We start from the raw sequence: 27,817 nt of genomic DNA on the forward strand, positions 1-27,817 counted from the left end.
GGCCTCAGCACTGACGGCAGCCATTGTCCCTGTCTCCTGCCTCCCTCCTCCAACTTCCTCCACCCAGTCCCACTCCCCTGTTCCTCTGCCTATCCCAGACACACCTACAGACCAGCCTGCACACACCTCAACACCCAGGGGCAGCTCATCCAGACATAAGCACCACAGATCACACAAGCATTCACACAAGCAACAGCCACATGCAGACATACCAACAGCCACTGCCTCCTCTGTGTCCCCCTCCTCCTCGTCTCCCTCCTCCCTCCCTGTGAGGTCTCCACTCACACTTGCATGCACAACATCATCAGCCACTACGTCCATCACCAGCACACCCACCAGAACACTCCGCACACGTGCAGTCACCACCCCCACTGCCATTTACACGTCCCCTGTGTCCTCTCCCAGTGTGTCTGTCACCCCCTCTTCCAAACCACACAAACGCAGGCAGCCACCCACCCAACAGCCATCCACCTCACGACAGCCTCCGTCACAAGCACCTGCACCCAAAGACACCACACTTGACTCTCCTACAACCACATCCTCTTCCTCCACTCCCATACCCACTGCACCTACCCTTCCCACTGCTCCTAAAAAGTTTTTCCTGTCCAAAATTAACCTCTTTCCATCACCTGACCCACCCCCTCCATCTCGTAAGAGTCCAATCAGCACCTCAGCCACCACAACCCCTGGACCTACAAGGTCCAAAGTACAGGGATATTGGAGTCCACCACCTTCAAGGGCAGCAACATCGGCCAGCAGTAAAGGGACAGCCAGCCCACCCCCTGGGAAGAAAACCAAGAAAGGCAAGGCCCGGCGCAAGAGGCCAGAGACGGCAGCCTCCAAAGGCACTACCCTGGCACCGTCAGGAAGTGGGGTGCCACCTGGCACATCTACAAAGAGAGGCAAGGGCCACAGAAAATCACGGAATGATGGCAAGGGCAGCACGGCTGACAAGTCCGGCAGCAGGCGAGCTGCCCAGGAGGGCCCCACCAGCCCCATTCCGGGTGTGAAGGAGGACACCCACGGGCCCGGGACTCCAGCACAGGAGGGCCCGCAAGCGAGAAGTCGGATGGCGAGTGAACTCCATATATTGGCAGGATATGGTGCCCTGGAGACACATGTCAAGAACCGCTGAACAGGGCCCTTCATGACAAGCACCGCTGAACAGGGCACCGCCGTCTCAAGAACCGCTGAACAGGGCCCTTCAAGACAAGCACCGCTGAACAGGGCACCGCCGTCTCAAGAACCGCTGAACAGGGCCTTTCAAGACAAGCACCGCTGAACAGGGCACCGCCGTCTCAAGCACTGCTGAACAGGGCCCTTCAAGACAAGCACCGCTGAACAGGGCACCGCCGTCTCAAGAACCGCTGAACAGGGCCCTTCAAGACAAGCACCGCTGAACAGGGCACCGCCGTCTCAAGCACCGCTGAACAGGGCCCTTCAAGACAAGCACCGCTGAACAGGGCACCGCCGTCTCAAGCACCGCTGAACAGGGCCCTTCAAGACAAGCACCGCTGAACAGGGCACCGCCGTCTCAAGAACCGCTAAACAGGGCCCTTCAAGACAAGCACCGCTGAACAGGGCACCGCCGTCTCAAGCACCGCTGAACAGGGCCCTTCAAGACAAGCACCGCTGAACAGGGCACCGCCGTCTCAAGAACCGCTGAACAGGGCCCTTCAAGACAAGCACCGCTGAACAGGGCACCGCCGTCTCAAGAACCGCTGAACAGGGCCCTTCAAGACAAGCACCGCTGAACAGGGCACCGCTGTCTCAAGAACCGCTGAACAGGACCCTTCAAGACAAGCACCGCTCTGCTGGGCCCTTCATCTCAAGCACCGCTCCGCTGGGCCCTTCACCTCAAGCACCGCTCCGCTGGGCCCTTCAACTCTGCACCGCTCCGCTGGGCCCTTCATCTCAAGCACCGCTCCGCTGGGCCCTTCATCTCAAGCACCGCTCCGCTGGGCCCTTCATCTCAAGCACCGCTCCACTGGGCCCTTCATCTCTGCACCGCTCCGCTGGGCCCTTCATCTCAAGCACCGCTCCGCTCGGCCCTTCATCTCAAGCACCGCTCCGCTGAGCCCTTCAACTCTGCACCGCTCCACTGGGCCCTTCATCTCAAGCACCGCTCCGCTGGGCCCTTCATCTCAAGCACCGCTCCGATGGGCCCTTCATCTCAAGCACCGCTCCGCTGGGCCCTTCATCTCTGCACTGCTCCGCTGGGCCCTTCATCTCTGCACCGCTGGGCCCTTCATCTCAAGCACCACTCCGCTGGGCCCTTCATCTCAAGCACCGCTCCACTGGGCCCTTCATCTCAAGCACCGCTCCGCTGGGCCCTTCATCTCAAGCACCGCTCCGCTGGGCCCTTCAACTCTGCGCCGCTCCGCTGGGCCCTTCATCTCAAGCACCGCTCCGCTGGGCCCTTCATCTCAAGCACCGCTCCGCTGGGCCCTTCATCTCTGCACCGCTCCGCTGGGCCCTTCATCTCAAGCACCGCTGGCCCATTGGCAGAAGGGGCAGGGCCGGATCTGTGTCGGGCAGGGCTGCACGATGCACTCTGGGCACCATGCCTCCTCCAGTACCAGTGGAGTCTGTAATCCACTTGAGAGACTGTGGCTTTGCACTCCCCAGGATGTAACAGTGGGCAAGCCACCCACTGTAGAGACTTGTGAGACTGTGGCTTTGCACTCCCCAGGATGGCACAGTGGGCAAGCCACCCACTGTAGAGACTTGTGAGACTGTGGCTTTGCACTCCCCAGGATATAACAGTGGGCAAGCCACCCACTGTAGAGACTTGTGAGACTGTGGCTTTGCACTCCCCAGGATGGCACAGTGGGCAAGCCACCCACTGTAGAGACTTGTGAGACTGTGGCTTTGCACTCCCCAGGATGGGACAGTGGGCATGGAGGCCCCTCGTGGATCTGGCGTCGTGGACTCATGTGGCTGAGGTGCCTCCCCTTCCCTTCCCCCTGAGGTGCCTGTAGTTTTTCTATCTGATGCCCCTGCAGTGTTCTCTCCAATGGATTCGGGTCTCCTGTGTGGGCTTTGCACATGTGTTGAGGCCCATCGGCCCACGTACAATGACTGAAACCCAATTTGGACAGGACAATTTACATATGTGTATATAGTTATAGATGTTTGACATTTTTTTTTACTTAGCCTTACAATATATTTACATTTCATGATCATTTTTTTTTGTCTTTGCATTCTTCTGGGGGGTTTGGGGGGTGTCACTCTGAGTTGTTGCTCTGCATTGATGTGTAGGTAGTTGTGGGTGAGGGTGGGTGTGTCGTGTATGTGTGTGCCCGTAATCTTTTCTCCTCCCCCTCCCCTGTGTCGTAGGTGCAGTACTCACCGTTGTCTTCTGCGCCGGCGTTCGTGCTCCTGGTAGAGGAGCAGGTAGACAATAGCTGGTAGGAATTGTAGTTCTGGTTCCATGCTGTCCAGATTCCTCGTGGAGTGTGTAGAGGTGAGCGTTTTCCCGTTCGTAGTCTGTTTCCGCCGTGTTTTTATCGGCGGGGCTCCCGTCCCGGAAAAGGTGGCGGATTGGTGAGTTGTGATAGGGTGGGCGGTACATTGTCTCCCGCCTATCTGTTGGCGGTGACCGCCGCGCTGTTTGTTTGTCCCGCCGTGGCGGTCGGAGTGTTAAAGTGGCGGTCTGTGTTGGCGGTTTCCGCCAGGGTCAGAATTCCATTTTTTTGACCGCCTGCCTGTTGGCTGGTTGGCCGCCGCTTTAACACCGACCGCCAGGGTTGGAATGACCCCCTAAGTTTCCTTTCTGACCTGCAGCATCCACTGGAGTCAGTACCTTTGTGTGCTCAACTGCCGCTAGAGTCTTTATGGGTTACTTTGCCTCCGTGTGCATAACCAACAGTGCTGCCTTGCAGCCAAGGCTTCCCTTTGCCTTCGTGGGAAGCAACCCAAGTCTTTAACGTCCTACATCATTTATAAACATTTAAAAACAAATGTCAAGGATTTTTTAGAGTTATGGACTTTCTTTTAATAGTGAATACAATCTCTTCCATAAGTTAGATGCACATTTTTCAAAGTATTCGCCTGACTTATGTAGGACTTTCATGAAGCTTATAACACTTTAGCCAACAATTGCAAATCTTTTTAAAAAACACATCTCCAAGGTAAAAGAAATAACGTTTTAGCAAGCAACCCCATTTTTAAAACAATGCAAATATTTTAAAAACATGGAAAGGAGATTAGTTTCTGTGACATTTACACAAAGATTTCTTAAAGATATGTAAGTTTTATATATATTTAAAAATAATATGTATATGTTTATGGCATTTAAATGTGTTAAGTAAAAAATGTGTACCATCTATTTGGTACCTCTATTTGGTATTTGGTATTTTAAAGAGGAGGCAAACTTTTCATCCTTGCCATCCTTGTTTACAGGTCAAGCAGGTAAATAGTACTTTATCTTTCTTCAATGGGTTTAGCTGTTAATTTGTTTTATTTTTTATACCCTTTATTTTTTTTATAGCTACAGCAATTTTGATCTGTGATTTAAAATGACCACCATTTTATTCCTCTGCTGTCAATGTGTACATGCATTTTATGCACCCAACCGTCACTTAATGTTTAGGGTCAACACCCCTTCCCACCAGTGCTTTCTAGGTACATGTTTAAATAGGTAAATTGAAGGTGTTGCTTACGTTCCGCATGGTTCTCTAAACCCTGTTGCTCGAGTGGCTATGCTACTGTTACATCTTTTGTACCTAGACACGATGACAGTAATTAGTGATTCAGTCTCATGCCGTGTTTACTCATTAGAGCCACTGTCATTAGCTGATATAAGAGAAAGAGGAGCTAAAGCACTCCTCAGAGACTAATCAGAGAGTGCAATGATCAGGGCCAGGAAGCATGCTGGCCATCGCCTAGGACACCAGAGCCACCAGGGCTGCATTAAACCAAGAGAGATTTATTAGCTAATGTGATTGTCAGCTGGTGGAAGGGCAAGTGAATCTACCACCATATTTTAAACCCAAATGATCTATCCTTAGGGGGTGAGGTGAGATAGAGCCGTAGGTGTGTTGAAAACAAGGAGAGATGGGATATTGCATGTTTGGTCTAAGGCAATTACGAAAGTAGTGCTCACGATATATAAACACAGTAACCACTGCTGCAAATAAATACCTATCACTTTCTGGTGTGGACTGTCATGTAATACTGAGTGGTTTCACCAAATCTTATGTTGTATTTTGTAAGAAAGAATGCAAAATATACACAGAACTCCACCAAGTTTCTGCATTGGTCACTTGTCTGCAAAACCGGCTGAGGGCTGTTGGAAAGTAGGTGCACTGAGAGATCGACAAGAAGAACTACTAGCAACGTACAGCAGACAGACTCTGCCATGCTGTGAACTCTTCATTCAGATCATGCTAGAAAATATATTACAACATAATGAAAAAGATGTAAGTGGGGTAACAAGAGAAACGAGAAGGATATAGGAATACAAGTAATTTTACAAGCATAGCACTATTCTAAATCAACAGTGAAGAGGTAATATGAACATCAATGATGAATCAATAACATTTAAGTTGACCACAAAGTGCATGTGTGGCCACTACCTCTCAGATAATCCGCATAATTGAGATGTGGCGGGGGTAGGCCAGGGCCTGAAGCCAACACCTATAATGACCCAACCCAGTGCAGCGCACTGCCTTTGGTCATGTGTAGCGTGGGTTGCCCGCAGGGCCTAGCCTCCAGTCAGGCCCTGTGGCCAAACCGTATAACTATCCAACCTCATGCCGCACATGGCCTTTGGCTATGCACAGCAGGGGTGGGCTGCAGGGTCTGGCCTTCGGCCAAGACCTATAACCACCCAACCTTGTGCCATGCACAGCCTTTGGCTGTGTGCGATGGGGGTTGGCAGCAGGGCCTGGCTTGCGGCCAATCCCTGCAACCAACAATCTTAACCACCTAACCCCATGCTGCTCAAGGCCTTTGGCTACAGGCTGGCTACAGGTCCGTGTGGCCCCCCTCCCCAGGGCGATCTCAACCCAGGGTACCCTATCCCCCAGGGCCTGGCCTAAACAAAATATTTAGGGCCATATTTATACTTTTTGACGCACAACTGCGCCAACGCAGTTGTGCGTCAAACATTTTAACGCCGGCTAACGCCATTCCAAAGCGCCATGCGGGCGCCTTATTTATGGAATGACGTTAGCCGGCGCAGCTGACTGGTGTGCGTAAAAAAAAATGACCCACACCAGGCTGCGCCGGCGTAGGGGAAAATGGAGCTTGGGCATCAAAAAATGGGGCAAGTCAGGTCTGAGGCAAAATATTGGCCTCAACATGATTTGCGCCATTTTATTTTACTCCCAACCCCCATTGAAATGACTCCTGTCTTAGCACAGACAGGAGTCATGCCCCCTTGCCCAATGGCCATGCCTGGGGGACTTATGTCCCCCGGGCATGGTCATTGGGAATAGTGGCATGTAGGGGGGCACAAATCAGGCCCCCCTATGCCTCAAAAAAAAAAAAAAAATACTTACCTGAACTTACCTTAAGTTCCCTGGGATGGGTCCCTCCATCCTTGGGCGTCCTCCTGGGGTGGGCAAGGGTGGCAGGGGGTGTCCCTGGGGGCATGGGAGGGCACCTCTGGGCTACTTCCGAGCCCACAGGTCCCTTAACGCCTGCCCTGACCAGGCGTTAAAAAATGACGCAAAAGCGGCTGGACGTCATTTTTTTTTACCCGCCCACTCCCGTGCGTCATTTTTGAACGGGAGTTTAAATAAGGCGCACATGCCTTGGAGTCATTTTTTAGACGGGAACGCCTACCTTGCATATCATTAACGCAAGGTAGGTGTCCACGCAAAAAAATGACGCAAACTCCAAGATCTTTGGCGCTAGACGGGTCTAACGCCAAAGTATAAATATGGAGTTAGCTTTGCGTCGGATTTGCGTTAAAAAAAACAACGCAATTCCGGCGCAAACAGAGTATAAATATGCCCCTTAGTTTTTTTGGGAAAGGCAGTCCGCACAACCACCTCCCCAGGCCTAAACAAAATATTGGCCCTCATTACGACCCTGGCGGTAGGTGATAAAGTGGCGGTAATTCCGCCAACAGGCTGGCAGTAAGTACTGCCAAATTATGGCCATGGTGGTGATAACTCGCAGAGACTGCGAATGTACCACACCAACCGCCAGGTTGGAAACAACAGCCACCTCAGCGGTAGCCGGCAACAGCCAGGCGAGAGCCAAAGTACCGCCCACCATATTATGACACACAAATCTGCCACCTTTTCCGGGGCGGTACCAACGCCAACAAAAGCCTGATGGAAACAGAGCTAAGAAGTGAAAGGACTCACCATTGGAGACATAGGGAAGAACCACGCTGCCATGGTACCCGAACTGCATGTTTTCCCGATGATCTTCTAAGTTATGATCCACCTGGAACACCAACGCCGACGAAGACGACGGCAGTGAGTACAGCCGCCTAGCACACAAGGGAGGGTGGGAGGAAAATGAGAGTGACACACACACATGCACCACACACACCCGACAAAACACACACCATACACACAACCAGCTGCACACGAAAATCAATTTGTCCCACAAAAATGGCAGAATAATGCAAGGACAACAGGAATGGATGAAAGTGATTGTAATCAGATTAACAACACAATTAATAATTCGATTTGTTAATGAAACACATTTGTAGACATGTACACAAAGGGACACTGCCCAGTCCAATTTTCAAAGGGCCCACATGGTCACAGGGCACAATCTAAGGCCCAACTCGAGACCTGACCACATCCGGATAGTACACTTTAGGGGCATAATTTGCAAATAGGGAGGCACCTCATGGGGGGGGGCACCTCAGCCGGATGCGGGAACAAGCCCATTGCTTTGTCCTAGGGAGTGAAAGGCCACAGTCTCTGGAGTGGGTGTCTTTCCCACTGGTTCTCGAGGGGGCAACATGCCCATTGCTTTGTCCTGGGGAGTGCAAGGCCACAGTCTCTGGAGTGGGCATCTTTCCCACTGGTTCTGGAAGGGGCAACATGCCCATTGCTTTGTCCTGGGGAGTGCAAGGCCACAGTCTCTCAGGTGGGTGACTTGCCCACTGGCTCTGGAGGGGGCAACATGTCTATTGCTTTGTCCTGGGGAGTGCAAGGCCACAGTCTCTGGAATGGGTGTCTTTCCCAATGGTTCTGGAGGGGCATCATGCCCATTGCTTTATCCTGGGGAGTGCAAGGCCACAGTCTCTCAGGTGAGTGACTTGCCCACTGGTTTTGGAGGGGGCCGCCCGCACAGCAGCCCCTGGAGGGTGGCCTATATGGCATCTGCCAGCGGTGACGGCTGCACTGTGGTGGTGGTTGGAGGAGGCTCCAGGGCAGCCCCTGCACTCACTGATGGCTGCACATCCACAGCTGGCGGTGGGGGCCCCATGACAGCTGGTGGTGGTGGAGGTGTTTGCCTAGCTGCAGGGGAAGTGGAGGGCAGGTTCCACTGGCGTAGTGTGCCTCGTCTCCTCCCGTCCATGGGTCGGTGATCCCTTACCCTTTCTGGGAGGGGTGGATGGGCTCTTCCCCTCTTTGCCTGGTGGTGCAGGCTCCTTCCCCTTCTTCACAGCTGGTGCAGGCTCCTTCTCCTTCCTCACAGCTGGTGCTGGCTCCTCCCTCTTCCTCACTGCTGGTACAGGCCCCTTTCCCTTCCTCACAGCTGGTGCAGTGCTCTCCCCTTTCATCCCTTGTGGTGCTGGCTCCTTCCCCTTAAGTGTTGTAGGTCTAGTATCCTTAACAGCATGAGTAGGTGGTGCTACCACTGTCCCCGTGGACTGTTTGGCTGAGGTGCTAGGCTAGGGAAGAGGTCAAATTGGGCAAGGAAAAGCTTTTTAGGGACGCTGGGGCTGGAGGAGGGAGGAGTAATAGGAGTGGAGGATGAGGGAGTGGTTGTTGGAGGTGTATGTCTGCTGGATTTGGGTGCAGGTGCCTGGGATGTACGCTGATGTGAGGTGGATGGCTGTTGGGTGTCTGAGTGCTTGTGTTTGTAACCTTTAGGAGGGGGGACAGAGGACACGTGCATGGATGTCCTGGATGTGTCTGCCAGTGTGGTGTGTGTTCTGTTTGGTGTGGTGATGCTGATAGTTGATGTAGATGTAGTGCATGCAGGTGTGAGTGTGGATGTAACTGGGAGGGAGGTGGAGGAGAAAGAGAAGGGGGAGACAGTGGAGGCTGTGGATGTTGTTGTGTCTACAACAGCGGTATGTTGTTTGTGTGAGTGCCTGTGGGATGAAGTGTAGTGCTTGTGTTTGCCTGTGCCACTCTTATGTGTTGACTTGTGTGCATGCTCGTATGTCTGTGTGCTTGACATGGGTTGGGGATGAGGTGAATGGGACTGGGAAGTGGAAGTTGGAGGGGGGACGGTAGAAACAGGGACAATGGCTGCCATTAGAGAGGAGGCCAGAGCCTAAATCGATCTCTGTTGGGCTGCCAAACCACCATGAATGCCCTCCCAGAATGCATTGCATTGCTGCATCTGGGATGCCAGCCCCTGGATGGCATTCACAATGGTTGACTGCCCTACAGAGATGGATCTCAGGAGGTCAATAGCCTCCTCACTCAGGGCAGAAGGGCTCACTGGGAAAGGGCCTGAGGTGCCTGGGGCGAAGGAGATGCCCACCCTCCTGGGTGAGCGGGCATGGGAAACTCGCTGAGGCGCTACTTGGAGTGTGGTGCTTATACAGGGGGTGGCAGCTGTACCTGGGTGGCCGCTGTACCTGCAGCTGGGGTGGTCACAGAGGTGTCCAATACCACCAGGGAGCTCCCATTGGCGGAGGCATCAGAGTCTGTGTTATTCCTTCCAGTCTCCGCCGTGGTGCTCCCCTCACCCTCCATCACACTTGTTCCTTTGGTGTCGGTGGACTCTGCCTCCAGGTTCCTGTGGGATGCAGCTCCCTCTGCCACCGGTGCCTCTGCCCCTCTGCCAGATGATGCCAATGCACACAAAGACAGGATGACCAAACAAGAAAGTGAATACTAACAAGCCAGGTTACCTGTAATGTAATTGCCCTTTAACCATGACCCTTCTGAGGACCTACGCTGCTTTGTCTGGCCTGGCCTTAGGGGCAACTACTAACAGACAACCACCACCCGGAAACCACCCCACCAGCCATAAGTTGTAATGATACCCACTGTACTCACCCCCTTGGGGCTACTGTGATTCCCTCAAGCGCCCATCTAGCTCAGGGTAGGCCACTGCCAGTATGCGGGCCATCAGGGGGTCAGGGTCCGACGGGAACCCCTTCCTTGTTGGGAGGCCATCCCCAGCTGGGCCTCTGCGGTCTTCCATGCTCAGCGTCTTAGGTCCTCCCACCGTTTCCAACAGAGGGTTCTCCGCCTTACATAGACCCCCAGGGTCTGCATGTTCTTGGCAATGGCACACCATAATCCCTTCTTTTGATGGGCGCTGACCTGCAGAGGTAATACATAAAGGAGAATTCCATTAAACAAACAGTCCAGCCTGTCACACACATGGCCCACCATACCCGATCCCATCACCATTGCAACACACATAGGCCAGCTCACAACATGTACACCACCAACAGACATTCCCCCACCCACCCTTACACGATGCCTTCACATACATCTCCATGCATTCATGCCACATGCATCGTGCCCACAGTGTACTCACCTGTTGGTCTGGAGGCCCATAGAGCAGTCCGTGTTGAGGTAGGACCCCATCCACCAGTCACTCCAACTCCTCCGAAGTGAAGGCTGGGGCCCTTTCCCTGGTCAGACGGGCCATGGTAGGTTCCAGACACAGGTCACAGCAGCACATGCAGTGTAGGTCTTCTCCTGTGGAAGGTCAGAAAACAAGTGAGGATTGAGATAGAAAATAGCAGTGTACACCGTCACTACTGGCGTAGATCCCCAATGGCCACTGTACCCCATAGGGCCAAATATAATCCAATGAGGAATTGCACAGCGGTTCACGACTGCCTACAGCCAGGGCACAAAACTTTGGCAGAATTACCTCACTTCCACCTGTCCCTCCACACAGGACAGACGGTCGCCATTTTAGGGAGGGGTGAACAGGCCTATCGATAATTTCTTTGTCATGGGATAAATAGGCACATACTTTTAAATTACACTGTCCCAAAACATGATTGCATGATGTGGACTACTGTTGTGGTATAGTTGTTCAAATTGTGACAGCCTACTCACTCTTGTGTCCCTTAGATTCCTACCGCTGCGGATGAATAGGAGATGGAGACATACCGTCGTGTACAGACCCATGGTGGACTTGATGGAGACATACCCTTGTGTACAGACCCATGGAGGACTTAGCTACACTGGAGGACAGGCACATTATCCTCACCTGTAGACTGGACAGGGCCACAATCACAGAGCTGTGTGCCCAGTTGGAGCCTGACCTGATGTCAGCTATCCGTCATCCCACTGGGATCCCCCCTCTTGTGCAGGTTCTATCAGTGCTCCATTTCCTGGCAACATGTTCTTTCCAAGTGACAGTGGGCTTTGCAGCAGGAATTTCACAGCCAATTTTCTCAGTTGTGCTGGCAAGAGTCTTGTCAGCCCTGGTAAAACACATGTGCAGCTACATTGCTTTCTCCCAGGGGGAAGATTTGTCCACTGTGAAGGCCGAATCCTATGAAATTGGACATATCCCCATTATTATTGGGGAGATTGACGGTATACATATTGTGTTTGTCCCCCACCAGCAGAATAAACAGGTGTACAGGAATCGTAAGAGTTTCCACTCCATGAATATGCAGATGGTGTGCCTGGCGGACCAGTACATCTCCCACGTCAATGCTAAATATCCTGGGTTTGTGCATGATGCCTTTGTCCTGAGGAATAGCAGCATCCCAATTGTGATGTCCCAACTACAGAGGCAAAGGGTGTGGCTTATAAGTGAGCATTGGTCCCCACCCAGTGCATGTAGGTGTATGTCTCTGCTGTTTGCCTAATAGAATAGTGTGTGGCTAAATGGTGTCCCTCAATACTTGCAGGTGACTCTGGCTACCCAAACCAATTGTGGCTGCTGACCCCTGTGAGGAATGCCAGGACAGGGGCTGAAGAATGTTATAATGAGGCACATGGGTGAACCAGAAGGATAATTGAGAGGACCTTTGGTCTCCTGAAGGCCAGGTTTAGATGGCTTCATCTGACAGGTGGATTCCTGTGCTACTCACCCGAGAAGGTCTGCCAGATAATAGTGGCATGCTGCATGTTGCACAACCTGGCCTTCAGATGCCATGTACCTTTTCTGCAGGAGGAGGAGACTGAAGATGCCCCTGTGACAGCAGTGGACCATGAGGACAGTGAGGAGGAGGAGGCAGAGAATGAGGATGTGGACAACATCACATTAGTGATCTGTCAGTACTTCCAAAGACACACAGGTGAGACAGTGCAACTTCACATTTCTATGATTATTGTTGTATTCTGTGTGGCATTGGCTTGCTGGCATTACCCACTTGTTTCCTCTACTTACTGTCACCAATGGATTATCATTTTACAGATGTTGGTGATATGACAAGAATGTTGTGATGTGATCACAACAAGCAGCAACAGGTCATTCATTCTATGCTCTCACTATGTACAGTTCCTTTGCAATTGATGTAGCTGTTTCAATCAATACAAATTTTCAATACATTAAATACTAGTAGTCAAGTTTTTTCCAAGGGTGTTTATTGTAGCGCTATAAAATTGAGGATAAAGTGCAATGGAATGGGGTGATGATGGAGGAAAGTCCAGGGTATTGTTCCAGTCTGTTTATAGCACAGTTGCAGTGCCCAAGGGGACATAGGAAGGGGAGCAATGGCAGTTCAAGGTGGACAAGCTGACAGAGTGGGACACAAGGGGGACAATCAGGAGAGTCTCATTTCCTGGCGGTGGTCTTGGCAAGTGTCTCTGGCTCCTGTCTGGGTCACAGGGAATGTTTGCGGGGTGGTTCACTTTCTGCAGGGGGAGGCATGCTGGTGGCCTGTGGGTCCTGTGGCGGGGCCTCCTGCCCACTAGCTGCAGGGGAAGTGGAGGGATGGTCAATGGACTGGCTAGTGGTAGGGGCCCGCTGGTGTGAGACTGCCTCCCTCATGATGTTGTCCCTGATGGGCCAGACAGGTCCTCTAGATCCAGAAGTCCAGAATTACTGTTATCACTGGGGGCCTCTTCTGTTGGGGGACTAGACAGTGGTGGCACCTCCTCTCCACTGACATTGGCTGGGGTACCTGTGGGGATGTAAATGATGTATTATGCGTCAAGTGTAAGACATTTGTATTTCTGAAGCTTCCCCTCTATGGTTGGTGTTGCCCTGCCAGCTTGTGTATGGTGATTTATTGTGGTTATGTTAGTTTCCCTATGCTGTGCATGCTGTAGTGATGGGTGTCCATCTGGGGCTGGGAGGAGTGTCTATGCATTCGTGTGGCATGCAGGGCTGGGCATTGTGGTTAGTCATATGTGTAAGTGCAGTGTGTGGGATAGTGTGGAGTGGTGGGAGTGAGGGTGAGGGGGTGCGATGGCATGCCGGTATGGGGGGGCGATAGGCAGTAAATGTTGACTTACCAGTGTCCAGTCCTCCGGCTACTCCAGTGAGTCCCTCAGGATGCAGTAATGCCAGTACTTGCTCCTCCCATGCTGTGAGCTGTGGGGGAGAAGATGGGGGTCCACTGCCAGTCCTCTGAATGGCGAGCTGGTGCCTTGCTGCTATAGAACGTACCTCCCCCCGTAGGTCATTCCACCTCTTCCTGATGTCGTCCCTTGTTCTTGGGTTCTGTCCCATGGCGTTGACCTTGTCCACAATGCGCCACCATAGCTCCACCTTCCTTGCTATAGATATCTGCAGTACCTGTGCTCCAAAGAGCTGTGGCCCTACCCTGACAATTTTCTCCACCATGACCCCTAATTCCGCCTCAGTGAAACTGGTGTACCTTTGTGGTGCCATGGGTGTTGTGTGATGTGTGTTGGTGAGAGTGTATTGAGTTTGTGGTGGGATGTGTGATGTGTAGTGTGTGAGGGGTGTATGGGTGTATGTGGTGTGTATGTCTAGTTATTTCTGTGCTCTTATTCTCAGTCTCCTGGCCGTAATTGTTGTTTGTCAAGGGTTGTGGGTAATGTGGGTGTTTGTTTTTTAGAGGTGTGGGTGTCAGGAGTGTGTATTTGGTATTGGCCAATGTAGTGTTGTTTTGAATGTGGTTGTCCATTCTGAGCTCGGCTGTATGTACAGCCAATGGTTTACCACCGTTGAAAGTCCGCCATGGTGATTCATGGGTCATAATGTGATGGGCGTTGTTTTGTTGGCGTAACGATATGGGTTTTGGGACCGCCACTTTATCAGTGACCTTTGGTATGGCGGATTTGTGTATGTGGCTGAATTCTGTCGGATTGGTGTATGTGTGTCATAATATGGTGAACGGATATCCGCCACTGTGGCGATGAGTTGACGGCCATCACCGTGGCGATGTCATAATGAGGGCCATTATGTTTTTTTGGGGAAGAGGGTCCCGGCAGCCCCCCTCCCCTTGCTGATCTTGGCCCTGGGGACACCATCCCCCGGGTCCAACCTAAATGTAAAATGTTTGGGGGGAGGAGGAGGGCTCCCCTCATTCTCGGTCCTGGAACCCCCCTGGGGCCAGGCCATGTGACCAGGGCCCCCCTTAGGCACCCAGTCACAATGTCTGGCACCCTGAAGGCCCCAGCTGTCCCAGCCAACTCCCCACCTCCTGAGAGAGGCAGCATTGCTTTCACAAAGAGGGAGCTGGTGAGACCAATGTTTCCCTGGCTGCTTCTACGCGGGCAGAGAAATAGAGGAGACCTCTGCTTGCAGCGAGGGACAGTTGTTTCACAGCTCTCCCTCGCTGGGGAGTGGAATGTTTGCCCTGACTTGGGGTGAGCTATCAGCTTCTTCAAATCAGAGCAAACAGCTATGTCCTGGGGGTGGGTACCCAGAGACATAGCAGGGGCTGGCCCTGTGGGTTGGTGGTCCCCAGGGCCATCTGTGGCTCCTTGAGGGGGCTGCACGGCACCCCTCCAACGTAAATAACCCTGGGAAGGTGTTGGTCCCCGGGGCTGGGGGTCTGCAGTGGATCCCCTTTATTATTTCAATTTAGCCCCGGGAGGTGACGGTCCTTGGGGCTGCAGGTGGGCAAGGCAACCCCCCCATTCTCTTTAATTGAACCCCCGGGGAGGTGGTAGTCTCCAGGGCTGCAGGGGGGGAGCAGGCAGCCCCCTGCATTCTCTTCACTTGAAGTCGCAGGGAGGTGGTGGTCCCTGGGGCTGTGGGGGGGCAGGTGGCCCCCTGCATTCTCTTTACTTGTAGCCCCGGGGAGGTGGCCGTCCCCAGAGCTGCAGGGGGGCCTAGCGGCCCTCCTTCATTCTCTCCAATCTAAGGGGTCAGGGTGCCTCAGCACACTTCAAAGCAGTTTAGTAGTTGGGTAAAAATGTAAGTAATGCAGCTTCCATTGTTTTAAAGATAGATGTTGGGGCATAGGTCAGAAAGAGGTTATAAAGTAAACAGGAAAAAAAAATGTATGCCAGCCTAGCATGTTTCGTAAGTCTTGCAGCACAGGTTAATTCAAGTTCAGAGCATGTTTTAAGCGTTCAAGCAACAGCGGTTGTTTGGGCCTAGCAGTTAATTATTTTGTTAATAGTTCCTGCTTATGAATCTTTTTCTTTTTTTTCCCTAATTTTCTATGGAGGCCTTATCACAGGTCAAGGAGTCATTTGGGTTTTTGGAAGTGAGGCGATGGTCTGGAGGTGCACAGGGAGGCTGTTTCAAGCTTTTACTGCTATGTGAGAGAAGTAGCATCCTCCACTTCTGCTTCGGTAGATGGGGGGAGTATGGCAGGTGAAAGGGAGGCAGAGCATAGTCTTCTCAACTGTTGGTGGAATTTCAAGCAGTGGTTAATGTATGTGGGTGCTTGGTTGTGTAGAGACTTGTGTGCATGGGTCAGCAGCTAGAATTGGCTTCTCTTCTGTACGGGGAGCCAGTGGAGTTGCCTGAGGTGAGGTGTGATGTAGGTTTGTCGGGGAAGGCTGAGGATGAGTCTGGCTGCGGTGTTATGTTATGGTCTGAAGTCTCTGTAGGAGGTGTGTGTCAATTCCTATGTAGAGGGTGTTGCTGTACTCAAGTTGGGTACTGGTGAGGGTCTGTGTCACGCTGCATCTTGTGTGTAGGGGTAGCAACTTGAAGAACTTACGTAGCATGTGCAAAGTGAGGAAGCAGATAGAGGAGATGGCGTTGATCTGTGATTTTATGCTGAACTTGTTGTCAATAATGATTCCAAGGTTTCTGTCATGGTTGGAGGGAGTGGGTGTGGGTCCTTGGTCTGATGGCCACCAGGACCCTTTTTTTTTGTTCCATTTGTTGCTGCTATTGCCAAAGATCAATACTTCCATTTTGTCTGTGTTCAGCTGCAGGCAGTTGTTCTTCATCCAGTCAGCAATGCTTGTCATGCATCTATAGAAGTTGGTTCTGGTGGTTGAGGGGTCGTCGGTGAGTGAGAGGATGAGTTGGGTGTCGTTTGCATACCCAGAGGCGAAGACGTAATCTATTTAAAAGGCAGGACATGCACTTTTCAGTTTTTCATGTCCTGGTAGGGAAAAACTCTGAAAGACATAGCCACGAAATGACACTAGAGTAGGAGTTCTGAAAGCACAAAGAAAAGTCAAGGATGATAAGGCATCTGAATCAGAACCCTTGCAAATTGGAGGTATTAAGGGGCCCTTGTCATCAGAAGAGAAGGACAGACAATGTAAGACTTATCTTTGTCTTTATTGTGCCAAGCCTGGTCATTTGCCTGAGATTGCTCTGGCAAGCCCAAAAAGAAAAAGACCGTAGCTTGCATAGATACAGATAACACGGTGCAGGAAAACTAACACTCTCGAAGAATGACAAGATTGCCTCTTCAAGAGTTATAGTTCCTCAGATCTTTCAGTATGTGACTAATGTTAGTAACTGAGTCACAAGACACATAACCATTTGAATGACTTTCATTCTATCTCCACAAAAAAGACACAGAGGAGGTCGGACCGCCGCAGCCATGGCAGTCCGACCACCACAATATGACTGTGGCAGAGCCACCACGATCTAACTGTCGACACCACCAGGCTGCCGCCAGCTTGAACCCTGGCGGTCCCAGTGGTTGTAATCCGCCAGGGCAGCGCTGCCCTGGGCCTTACGAATCCCCATCCACTAGCCTGTCCATGGCGGTAAACACCGCCATAGAAAGGCTGGTGGAACAGAGGACTTGGGGGGCCCTGGGTGCCCCTGCACTGCCCATGCACTTGGCATGGGCAGTGCAGGGGCCCCCATGCATAGCCCCATCGTGCATTCCACTGCCTGAATTACGGGCAGTGGAATGCGCGACAAGTGCTGCTGCACCCGTTGCACCGCCACATTGCAGCCGGCTCCATTAGGAGATGGCTGCAATGTTAAGGCCCTGTTCCCTGCTGGGCCGGAGGAGGAAACACTGTTTCTGCCCTCCAGCCCAATCAGGGAAACCATAATAGGGCTGGCGGAGTTCAGGCCTGATGGCGGTATGGCACTGGCGGGCAGCCTTCGCCACCAGCCAATGTCATAATGAGGCCCATAATCTTCTTGTTTTCATTGACTCCAGGGCCATTAGAAATTTCCTCGATCTAACCCTGGCTGAAAAATTAGGAATCTCCTGAGTGACAAAATCAGAACTAGAACCTGTGAGGGAAGTTGATGGTTCAGCTCTTTCCTATGGACTGATATGGTTTAATACCACACCACTGACCTTGGTTGGGGATAACGGTCACACAGAACACATAGGGTCTGATTACGACTTCAGCGGACGGGATTACTCTGTCCCAAATGTGACGAATATCCCGCCCACCGAATTACAAGTCTATTATATCCTATGGAACTCATAATACAGCGGACGGGATATCCGTCACATTTGGTACAGAGTAATCCATCAGCCAAGGTCATATTCAGGCCCATAATCTTTGATTTTATTGACACACAAACTTTTGGTATGATTCTATGCATCCTCTGGTTAGAGCATCACAACCCAAAGATAGATTGGGTCCTGAGAACTATAACCTTGGATTCCCCCTTTTGTAGGATAACATGTTATCAAGAAGATCAGGAAACTGTCACACCAATTCATTGTGCAATTGCACATCATTCTCACCCTAAGACATCACCACAGGAAAATCATGAATTTTCAGATGTCTTTAATCCTATCAAAGCTACCCAGTTACCATCTCACAGGGTGTATGATTGTTTATGCGATCTCATTCCCGGGGCACTACTCCCATGCAGTAGAAGTTATGCAATTACTGAGCCAAAAACCCAACATTTTTATAAATATTTGGACGAAGTGCTAAAACTAAGATTCATAAGGCATTCAACCTCACCCGTTTCCTCGCGCCTCTTTTTCCTCCCAAAACAAAAAGGGAAATTACGGGCCTAAATTGACTTTTGCACAGTTAACAAGGCCAGGATTAAAAATCGTTATTCATTACCTCTCATTTGTGTGCTATTAGATCAAGTACTTGGCTCCACTATCTATACAAAGTTAAATCTATGCTGTGCTTACCATCTCATATGTTTCAAAGCTGGAGATGAGTGGAAAACAACTTTCAGAACAAAATGTGCCCTATTTGAGTATACTGTAATGCCTTTTGGTCTCTGTTATGCCCCAGCGGCATTTCAGTATTTTTTCAACAAAGTTCTCAATGACTTCTTGGACGTTTGTCCAATTGTCTACATAGACGATATTTTGATTTTCTCCAAGACTGAGCAGGATCATGTTCTGTACATACAATCTATTCTTCAGCATTTGAGAGACCATTCTCTGTATGCTAAATTTGAAAAATTTAAATTTCACTCCAGGTCAGTGAAATTTTTGAGTTACCATCTTTCCCCGGAAGGTATTACAATGGACCCAAAAAAGGTAGAAGCCATTCTTTATTGGCCGTCACCTACTTCTGTTAAAGAGATCCAGAGAGTTGTTGGTTTTTCAAACATTTATCAGAGATTTTTTGCATGTTAAAACAGGAATTCACAACAGCTCCCATTATGTCTCATTCAGATCCTGATCAGCTATTCTTTGTTGAGGCGAACGTTTCAGAAAAAGCCATTGGTGGGGTGTTATCTCAGAGAAATCCCAAGACCGCCCATCTGCACCCTTTAGCATACTATTCTCGAAAGCTACTTCCTGCTGAATAAAACTGCACAGTAGCAGACAGAGAGTTATTGGTCATCAAGGCAGTTTTTGCAGAATGGCGTCATCACCTATTGGGGGCAAAACATACCATTGCAATTTTCCCAGATCATAAGAACCTACAGTACTTGACTTCAATAAAAGCTCTCACACCATTCCAAATGCGTTGGCTGCACTTTTTTGTGATTTTGATTTCCTTATCACTTTTCATCCTGGAACAAATCAATTACAATCAGACATTTTGTCTAGGTTAGGACAAAAAGAAGACAAGGAGAACTCTACACCCCCTCCAAGTAGTAAACCCTCTGAAAAGTTTGTGGCAGTGCTAATTGCCAATACTTTCTGGACTGACTTTTAGAAGGCACTACAAACAGTTAAGACCCAGGATTGATTGCTCAACCTAAAACACAGCAGAAAAGAAGGTTACCTTTTTCATGACTAAAGATGTTTATACCACAAGGGGTTTTGAGACACCAAATCCTAGAATGGCACAATAACTCAGCCTTATCTGGGCACCCGGGTATCCAGAAGATCCCAGAGAATATTTTAAGACATTTCTGGTGAGAAAATATTCAAAAAGAAGTTCAGACTTACATGAATTTTTGCCCTGTATGTGGTCGTAATAAAACTCAACACTGAGCCCCCTAGGGTCTTCTACAGCCATCAGATCCTTGGCATACAATGAGTTTGGATTTTGTCACTGATTTACCTGAATCTAACAAATTTACCACCATTCTGGTAGTGGTAGATATGTGGTAGATATGTTATCCAAAATGGCCCACTTCATTCCCCTCAGAGAGATACCCTCAGCCGTGGAGTTTAGTGTTATATTCTTACAACAAATTGTTAGGTTACATGGATTGCCAACTAAGATTATTTCAGTTTGCGGTTCACAATTCACATCAAAATTCTGAAAAGTCTTATGTACTACATTAGGAACTGAGTTGGCTCTTTCAACATCCTATCATCCCCAAACAGGTGGTAAAATGGAGCGAGTCAACCAATCTTTAGAACAGATTGTTTAACCTCCACTCTTACTAGTCAATGGGACCAGACCCTACCATTGGCAGAGATATAATGGAATGATAGTGTTCTTACCGCTTTGGGGTGCTCTTCTTTCTTCTTCCTCATTGGTTATCATCCACTGTCCCTTTCAGTGATGTTACTCAACACACAAGAGCTAATGCCTTCAGTTTCTGAAAGGTTACTGACATTACAAGACACATAAGATCAAGCCCATAAATGTTTATCACAAAATAAAACTAGTCATGAAAGCTCAAGCCGATAAACGTAGAACTCCTGAACCTAAATATAAGAAAGGAGACATTGTGTGGTTATCCACCTGAACATCATTCTTGAGGGCCAAAGGAAACTTCAACCACAACTCATAGGTCCTTTTCCAATTATTGATATTCTGACACCTGTCGAGTATGTTTACACTTACCAGATGAATATGCTATACATCCAGTGTTTCATGTTTCTCTTATCAAACCAAATCATCCACACACACGAAAAGATATACCTCCTCCCCCAGTGGTAGTAGGAGATCATAAAAAATATGAAGTACAACGTATCCTAGACGCAAAACGCATTCAAGGAAAATGTAATTTTTTGACTGAGTTACCCCCCTTCTGAACGCTCTTGGGAACCGGCTTCCTTTGTCCATGCCCCTGGTCTGATCCAATGTTTCTATGCTCCAAACCCCACTCAACGTGGCCTGTTGACCGGCCTTTGGGAGGAGCAACTGTCATGGTCCCAGCTGTGAGCAGGGCTAGTTATGCCTTAGTCATGCTCCCCCTTATTGGTAATATCACAGAGATGTTGTTATTTTCTTTCATCACAGTACCAGTGTGAATCATGTTATGCCTTTGAAAGCTTGTATAACATGGTAGCTAAGTTATTAATATAATGGCAATGTTTAAAGCAGATCTAGACCAATGCGTGTTGTCAAGATAACTTCTGAATACCTGGGCCTCACCCAGGTAATCCAGGAAGCACATGTCAACTATCAACAACGGCTGGTTCTTTAATTGATCATCCTGATGGAAAAAGACAGTTGAGAAACATGTGCAATTACAATAATGACTAACAAGTTCTTCTGTTTTCCCCATGTATTTCTTTGCACCTAGTTCAGGCCAGCTATAAAATCTGGTGTTTCAAACTAAATCCTGCTTAGGCTCATTTAACTAGGAAGCGACGCTTACCTGTCTCCAGTCTTCGGCAGCCTTCCCTTCACAGTGGCAGTCCTCTCTTTGCAGTGGCATCTATACCTTCACAGCAACAGGCTTCTCCTCGCAGCGACGTGCTTCCTGAGTTCTGACCTAATATTTCCGATCTTCTCTGCAGTTACCACAGTACCTGTAAACGGGGGACAGCTTCCAATTCATCTCTCGCATCGCTCTTTTTTTGCACTGGCAAAAAGACACGTTACCCCAAATAAGATAACACTGGTTTTTCTGTCTAATTTGGGATCTTGATCAGCACTCAAACTCATCTAAAGCCAGGATTAATATTTGAATCAATCTTGTGACTGAAAAAACATTGGAGAAAAGTTGTATTTCTTGCAATAGCTGAACCTTCCTCGATCTTGTGCTCAAAGTTGGTTTTCAATCCGTGTTTTCTCGATCAGAATCTGATGTTCATGTTATAAAGACTTTTGGGACAATTGAAAATTATAATCTGATTGCCATTACATATTTGCAATTGAACCTTGAACTCTTAAGACTCTTGAACGACTGGAAAATTTGAAGTAGTTTTGTTGTGATTAACCCAGTTATTTTCTTTTAGTGACATCTTTGTTCATTATAATTCCTGCATAATTCTTAAATCACACTAGGGAATGTTTCTGGTGTGAATTATTGGTATGTTGATTTGACGTTAGTTAATGCCAAAGATCTGTTGAATTCTTGTTGTTTTAAAGTGTGGTTTAATTACAGAAAAATCTGAGTCCAGACCCTTGGGTCTGAATACTCCTGATTGTCAATATCGTGAATCCAGAACCAGAATCCAGGTATTCCTGAGCCCAGTAGTGCCCAGAGTTGAGAAATCTGAATATGCAGAAGTCCTAGTATTTCTCTGTTTCTCTCTCATCCCAACCCCCTTCCCTTTTGAAACTCCTAGGGTTGCAGTGAATCCTTCATTGCTGCCCTGTCAGTTATCATTGGATTCAGGGATTATCATCTCCCCATGGGAACCATCCTGGGGTTCAGGTGAGTGGCTCGCAACAGTACTGGACCTCTGACACCATAAACTCAGTACACTTCTGGACTTGTGGATACTCTGCCACGAAGAAGGATTGCTGTACTGCTACAAGGAACGCCACTCTGCTGTGTTGCTTCTCTGCTGGACTCCTGCTTTGCTGACCTAGAACCAAGAGTGACTCCAAGGACCAGCAAACTTGTCTCCTGATTGAAGTCTCAGGAACATTAAAGAGGTTCAACCCACCTACATCTACACCTAGACTCTGCCATCTGTGAGTCTACCCTGCCAAGTGGTGCTATCCCTGTTGTAGAATCTTGGTCGTGAGCATAAGGCATTTGCCGCAGCTGAAATGATGCATCATTGCCGCTACACAGATAGGAAGTTGTGCATCCTCCCTGCTGAGTGGCTCGGAACCGGCACATCGGCCCCCAGGCGTGGATTGGAGTCAACATACCAACTCTCCAGCGTGGATCGATCTCACCGCATTGCTTTTGGAACCAAGCTCATTGCCGCTGTTGAGTGGAGAAATGTAATGCATCTTCGCTACTGTGTAGGAAGGAGTGACGCATCGCTCCACCGCGGGATCAACATCAAGGTATCGCTTCAGTCTGCTCCCTGCATTTTCAACATGGACGGAACCAGGATTAAAGTACTTTTGTTCAGTGGGCCTCACTGAGTCCCAGTAGCCGGCCCGTACTCCATTGTGGTCGGCCTGAACTTTTGACTTTGTCCCAGTCCTACGCGACCAGATACACCTGGTTGGTGCTTCTTTTTCTAAGTGCTATTTTACAGTTTATTCTAAAAGAAAAATCATATTGCAAGTTCTCCTTATTGAAAGTGTTAGTTGTTTTGGTTGTTTTATTTATTAAATAAGTTCTATTTTCTAACCTGGTATGAAATATTTTTGTTATGGGTTTTCACCGTTTTACTGTTTGAAGTGTTGCACAAATACTTTACACATTACTTCTTAAGTTAAGCTTGACTGCTCTGTGTCAAACTATGAAAGAGTGAGCACAGGTTAATTTAGAGTGTGTTTGTGACTTACCCTGACTACGATTGTGGTTCATGCTTGATCAAGGTGCATACCTCTGTCAACCAGAAACCCCAATTTTTTTCTACATATTTCTTTATTGATTTCAACACTGTTTCAACATCCCCCAATATACTCCCTGCCCCCTTCCATTCATTGAAGAGCTCACAGTCAATATTGTACATAATACAGGTAGGTCTCAGGCAACATATAATCGTCTGACAATTTGTACACAGTGACAATTAAGTTAATCATAATCACTCTACTCCAACATTTTCCTGCAACCTTTGTTCCACCATGGGACATCCATTGTACTCTCCTGTTGTATTCTCAACTACCTGTTGAAGACTTATCTCCAGCATGTCCCACTCCACCAGCCCTCCCTTGCCTGTCCCCTGATATACCAATCTATGTCGCACCCCACATTCGTCTTGCACCCTGCGGGTGAATTCTCACATGCTTTTTGTTGGTAGTCTGCTGGTCATCCATCCATCACAATGCTAAGCATTTCTTAGGTACCACTAGTCCCAGCTCAGCACCTTACTCAGGACTTTAGCATATTTGAGGCAGGGCACAGAACCCAGCAGACAAAGCTGCACCATTGGCTGCAGTGCAATTCCAGTGAGATCTCCCATCACCACTTCTCTCCAGAAATCTTTTACCCCTCGGCAGATTCATGCCCACACACCTCTGTTGAAGGTAAACTGGCAGAAACATGATGACCTTCTGTTGTGACACAATGAAGCAGGGATAATTACTTCCTGCCGTGTACTGTTAATTTTTTAACCCTGACCCAAGTGCGCACTAATAAAGTTATTTGCACAACCTGTAGATAGATTTAATAAATAGTTTTAACCAATATCATTTGAATGCACTGCTTACCTCACCGTATGTTAGTTCACCAGAAGGACCTACCATCTCTCTATAAAACACCCGCAGAGTTCCGCCCTCACAGTGAAGGATTCATAGCCTGCACCATGATCAGCTGTCATGGTGCGAGGAGATTCCAGATGATGAAGCATTCCACCTTTGGTGGTTGAGGAAAAGCATCCCTAAAAAGGAACGTTTTCCCTAGTTTTCTTCCTTTTATTTTCTCTCTCACTTTAAGACCCAGTGTTTAATTTGTGAAAGGTATTGATGGGTTGGAAGTCAACACCTGCAGGTCTATAAATCTCCCGTGGCCCTCCTTATTGTTATTACACATTGAATGCTTCTGAGGCAACTGACCAGAGAAATATTCCCTTACTGCCTCCCTGATATCTTCCCGAAAACACATGGTCATGTAACGCATAAGGTTGGAGAAGGCACTTTGGAAGTTGTACCTCGTAAGCCTGACCTATAAGTTCTACCGCAAGTGGGGCATGATCTGAGAAGGTGCGGTCCAGGTATAGGACCTCCAAAAGTCTGCCACTTTCTCTGTATGTACACAGACATAGGCCCTAATTCTGAGTCTGACGGACGGCGGATGCCGCCCGCCAGACTTCCCCCCTCCGAAATACCGCTCCGCGGTCGAAAGACCGCGGAGGGTATTCCGAGTTTTCCCCTGGGCTGGCGGGCGGTCTTCGCAAGACCGCCCGCCAGCCCAGGGGAAAACTCCCTTCCCACGATGACGCCGGCTCGTAATAGAGCCGGCGGAGTGGGAAGGTGCGACGGGTGCAGTTGCACCCGTCGCGTATTTCAGTGTCTGCTTTGCAGACACTGAAATACTTTTAGGGGCCCTCTTACGGGGGCCCCTGCCGTGCCCATGCCATAGGCATGGGCACGGCAGGGGCCCCCAGGGGCCCCGCGACTCCCCCTCCCGCCATCCGGTTCCCGGCGGGAGAACCGCCAGGAACTGGATGGCGGGAGGGGGAGTCGGAATCCTCCATGGCTGCGGAGCGCGCTCCGCAGCCATGGAGGATTCCTACGAGCGGCGGAAAGTCAGCGGGAGACCGCTGGCTTTCCGCGTCTGACCGCGGCTAAACCGCCGCGGTCAGAATGCTCGTAGGAGCACCGCCAGCCTGTTGGCGGTGCTCCCGTGGTCAGTGGCCCTGGCGGCCACCGACCGCCAGGGTCAGAATGACCCGCATAGTCATTTCCGGAAAATGATGCATGTGGCGGTGAGTAAAAAGAATAGCTTCTCGCCTGGCCGTGCTTGGTTCTCTAAAGATCCACCAAATGCAAGCATGCAATGCCAACTATCAGCATCCTAGAGAACCCTAGAGGACCTACCCAGCGGTTTAGTGGGGCCCTAGAGCTATCAAGTGTCCTATCAAGAACACAGTTACAGTCATCCATCCAAATGATGTCATAGTGATCACATGATGTCAGCAAGCATGCTATCCCTTCAAAGAAGTCTTGGTTGTCTACATTTGGTGTATAAGTATTCAGCAGGACCATCGACCTCCCGAAGATTTCCCCTGTAACTCCCACATAGGGGCCACTAGAGTCTCTGAATGTCTTGTTTACTTTGAAGGGAAAAGTGACATCCACCAATTGGAAGACCCTGCATGCTGAAGGTGTGAAGCTGGCATACCACAGTGTCCTCCACATTTGACCTGGAATTTCTCATGTTCCTTAGGCATCAATTGCATTTCTTGCAACATCTCTATGATTGCTTGTTGTTTTCTGACTTACGACCATATCCTCTGATGCTTTATGGGGCTGTGAATCCCTTTAACATTCCAAGATAATGCCACTAACCCCACCAGCACTTGTTATACCCCATCTTGTCCCAAGGCCCTGCATGTGCTGTCAACCTACACATGTGCTGAATGTGCAAGCTTTTCCACTAAAAGCAATACCTGTACCCTATCCCCTTGCTTCTCCCATGTTGCCAATTCCAACCTGACCTCTACAACTGACACAGTAGGGGCCAAATTTATACTTTTTGAAGCAAAACTGCGGAAACACAGTTTTGCGTCAAAAAGTTTAGCACTGGCTAGCGGCATTTCTTAACGCCATCCATGCGTTATATTTATACTTTGACACTGGATGGCTCTAAGAAGTCATTTTTCCTGATGCTAACCATTGCGCTTTGTCTTAAGGCAAAATGACGTTAACCCAGGAAAAATAACTCTAATACGGTTTACAACATGGAAACACATCGCAAAACAGATATGCACCATTTTTCAAAAAGCAACACAAACAGAGGAAACAGTGCCAAGGAGCCCCAAAATGGATCCCAGAAGCCAGGAGAGACCCCATGGAGACCCCAGACAACCAGGAACCAGCCAGAAGGACACAGACAAGACCCAGGGAGAGACAAGAAGAAGAGGAAGAATTGTTTTAGCGCAGAGGAGCATGAAATACGAGTGAGAGAGGTGACGGAGCAGCAGCATCAACTCTTCATCACCTCTAAATTGCCAATTGGGAGGAGAGAAGCAATTTGGCAACAGATTGTGGACAAGATTAATAGTGTGGCAGAGGTCAGTAGAAATGTCACTGAGTGCAAGAAACGCTGGCATGACTGCAAGCGGAGGACAAAGGAAAAAATGACAAGGAACAGGAAGGCAGCACTGCAGACCGGAAGTGAAAGTCCAGCACCGCAAGAGGACCTTGACGAGATGGAGGAGATGGTTGCAGCCGTCATCCCAGAGGAAATCGTCACTGACATCTCAGGATAGGACAGTGCAGACTACCAGGAAACAACACATATGCAGGGTAAGTTGCATGGGGGACCAAAATGTCATGTGCAAGAAGGGGGAGGCACATACCTACTACACAATGCATGTTAGCCCTGCACATCAGGCCGTGGAAAGGGTGAAGGGGCATGGCATAGGACTCCCTGCACTGCCCATGCCAGTGGCATGGATTGTGCAGGGGCATCCTGGGGCACAGCACAACACAACACCAACAATCTTTGATTGGGATGTCACCGCCATGCTAAGGCTAGTGGAAATGCTGAATCAGACCAGGAGGGTAGAACGTAAAACTGGTCTGGTGTCACAGGACTGCTGGTAGTGCCTGAATGTAAACTAGAGGACAATGCCCAGTCTCAGGCCATTGGCTCAAGCGGCATTCACCATTGACAACATTTGCCACAACTACCTGTGCTGTGTGCGCTGGTCAATTAGGAAATGGCAGTTAGGTGCCCATGGAACAAACACGCTCTAAATGAGGGTTCAGCATGACTACGTGATCAATCCCCATCAATCCCTATCCAAGTGCAACTCCTGTCAACTGGCCATGTCCATAGACTCAACAACCATCAGGCACTGTCCCATACATATTGATGTATACAGCAGTAATCCCATACCCATGCTGTCTATCCCTGGGTTTACCCCTGTGCCTGTGTAACAATACCTGCAATGCCACCATGCAACATCTCAGGTATCATAGTGCTAAGACAACTGCATTGAGGGGGAGGACATATGTGTGTAGGAAGGCCAACACACCCACACAGTCACAAGAGGAAATGGAACTCTGCCAGGTCCATC

This window comes from Pleurodeles waltl, chromosome 1_1, assembly GCF_031143425.1.
Source record: "Pleurodeles waltl isolate 20211129_DDA chromosome 1_1, aPleWal1.hap1.20221129, whole genome shotgun sequence".
In the NCBI taxonomy this organism is placed as follows: domain Eukaryota; kingdom Metazoa; phylum Chordata; class Amphibia; order Caudata; family Salamandridae; genus Pleurodeles; species Pleurodeles waltl.